We start from the raw sequence: 3,284 nt of genomic DNA, 5'->3' as shown, positions 1-3,284 counted from the left end.
CATTTGAATGCAGAGTTACAAAGACTAGCAAGGAGAGATAAGACAGCCTTCCTCAGTGATCAGTGCAAAGAAATAGAGGCAAACAGCAGAATGGGAAAGACTAGAGATCGCTTCAAGAAATTAGAGATACCAAGGGAATATTTCATGCAAAGATGGGCCCAATAAAGGACAGAAATGGTATGGACCTAACAGAAGCAGAAGATATTAAGAAGAGGTGCCAAGAATACACAGAAGAAATATACAAAAAAGATCGTAATGACCTAGATAATCACAATGGTGTGATCACTGACCTAGAGCCAGACATCCTGGAATGTGAAGTCAAGTGGGCCTTAAGAAGCATCACTACAAGCAAAGCTAGTGGAAGTGATGTAATTCCAGTTGAACTATTTCAAGTCCTAATAGATGGTGCTATGAAAGTGCTGCACTCAATATGCTAGCAAATTTGGAAAACTCAGCAGTGGCCACAGGACTGGAAAAGGTCAGTTTTCATTCTAATCCCAAAGAACCATGAACTTCCAGATGTTCAAGCTGGACTTAGAAAAGGCAGAGGAACCAGAGATCAAATTGCCAACATATATTGGATCATAGAAAATGCAAGAGAGTTCCAGAAAACCATCGACTTCTCCTTTATAGACTATGCCAAAGCCTTTGACTATGTAGATCACAACAAACTGTGGAAAATTCGAGATGCTTTCTAAGGCCCACTTGACTTCACATTCCAGGATGTCTGGCTCTAGGTGACTGATCCTATATGCAGGTCAGGAAGCATAGTTAGAACTGGACATGGAACAACAGACTGCTTCCAAATAGGAAAAGGGGTACATCAAGGCTGCATATTGTCACCCTGCCTATTTAACTTATATGCAGAGTATATCATGAGAAATGCTGGACTGGATGAAGCACAAGCTGGAATCAAGATTGCTGGGAGAAATATCAATAACCTCAGATACGCAGATGACACTACACTTATGGCAGAAAGTGAAGAAGAACTAAAAAGCCTCCTGATGAAAGTGAAAGAGGAGAGTGAAAAGTTGGCTTAAAACTCAGCATTCAGAAGACTAAGATCATGGCATCCAGTCCCATCACTTCATGGCAAATAGATGTGGAAACAGTAAGAGACTTTTCTTTTTTGGACTCCAGAATCACTGCAGGTGATGACTGAGGCCATGAAATTAAAAGACACTTGTTCCTTGGAAGAAAAGCTATGACCAACCTAGACAGCATATTAAAAAGCAGAGACATTACTTTGCCAACAAAGGTCCATCTAGTCAAAACTAAGGTATTTCCAGTAGTCATGTACGGATGTGAGAGTTGGACTATGAAGAAACCTGAGTGCAGATGAATTGATGCTTTTGAACTGTGGTGTTGGAGAAGACTCTTGAGAGTCCCTTGGACTGCAAGGAGATCCAACCAGTCCATCCTAAAGGAAATCAGTTCTGAACATTCATTGGAAGGACTGATGTTGAAGCTGAAACTCCAATACTTTGGCCACCTGATGTGAAGAACTGACTCCTTGGAAAAGACCCTGATGCTGGGAATGATTGAGGGCAGGAGGAGAAGGGGACAACAGAGGGTGAGATGGTTGGATGGCATCACTGACTCAATAGACATGAGTCTCAGCAAACTCCATGAGTTGGAGATAGACAGGGAGGCATGGTTTGCTGAGTCCATGGGGTTGCAAAGAGTCAGACATGACTGAGCAACTGACCTGAACAGAACTGAAATGAATCAGTGAATTTAGCAAAGTTGCAGGATACAAAATCAATACACAGAAATCACTTGCATTTCTGTATACTAGCAATAAAAAATCAGAGAGAGAAATTAAGGAATTAATCCCATTCACCATTGCAACAAAAGGAATTAAATATATAGGAGTAAACTTACCTAAGGAGACAAAATAACTATACACAGACATTTATAAGACACTAATGAAAGAAATCAAAGATGACATAAACAGATGGAGAGATATTCCATGTTCCTGGGTAAGAAGAATCAAAATTGTGAAAATGACTGTACTACCAAACACAATCTACAGATTCAACATGATCACCATCAAATTACCAATGACATTTTTCACAGAACTAGAACAAAAAATTCACAATTCATATGGAAACACAAAAGACCCCGAATAGTCAAAGCAGTCTTGGGAAACAAGAATGGAGCTTGAAGAATCAACCTTCCTGACTTCAGATTAGAGTACAAAGCTACAGTCATCAGGACAGTATGGTACTGGCACAAAAACAGAAATATAGACCAATGGAACAAGATAAACCAATTCTTTAGGGAAAAGATAATCAACAGATGCTGACTCTGAGATGACCCAGATATTGGAATTATTGTAAAGACTTTATTTATATTTATAATCATACCCCACGAGGTGAAGTGAACATTCTTCAAATAAAAGAGAAGGTAGAAATTCTTAGCAGAGAAATGGAAACTATAACAGACAACCAAATGGAAATTTTATAACTGAAACATTCAATATCAGAAAAAAAATTTAAAGTCACTAGGTGAGTTTAATAGCAGAAAAAACATAACAGAGAAAGCAGTCATTGAAGTGAGAACAGATCAGTAGAGATTACCTAATCCAAAGAGCAGAGAAAAAAATTTTTTAATTAACAGACCTCAGTGACCTGTGGGACAATAAGAAAAGATGTAATATTTCTATCATTGGAGTCCCTGAATAAGAGGAGTAAGAGATAATTGGATAAATAATAAATAAAATATAATGCCGGAAAGATTCCCAAACTTAAGTGAAAAAGCATATAGTTACAAGTTCAAGAGGTTAGTAAGCCCCAAAGAGGATAAGCCCAAAGAAAACCAGGCACAGGTACAGATGAACCTATTTGCAAAGCAGAAAGAGAGACACGGAAATAAAGAACGAGCATATGGGCACCAAAGGGGGAAAGAAAGGGCGTGGGGTGAATGGGGAGACTGGGATTAATACGTACGCACCACTATTTATAAAATGGGGAGACTGGAATTAATACGTACGCACCACTATTTACAAAATGCAGAACTAATGAGAACCTGCTGTGCAGCATAGGAAACTCTACCCAGTGCTCTGTGGTGGCCTAAATGGAAAGGAAAGTAAAAAAATAAGGAATATGTGTATACATATAGCTGGTTCACACAGCTGCACAGCAGAAGCTAACACAGCATTGTCCAGGTCTAAATACAAACTTCATCAAACTTCTGCAAATAAAAGATAAAGAAAAGTCATTAAGGCAGTTGTAGTAACACTGCATGTTACATGAACGGCGACAGAAATTTAAGGAACCGTG

The sequence above is a fragment of the Bos grunniens genome, chromosome 2 (assembly GCF_055505025.1).
Source record: "Bos grunniens cultivar Pamir isolate PY7600 chromosome 2, Bosgru_T2T1.0, whole genome shotgun sequence".
Taxonomy (NCBI): Eukaryota; Metazoa; Chordata; class Mammalia; order Artiodactyla; family Bovidae; genus Bos; species Bos grunniens.
The sequence above is the reverse complement of the archived record's forward strand: the minus strand, read 5'-3'. Positions refer to the sequence as shown.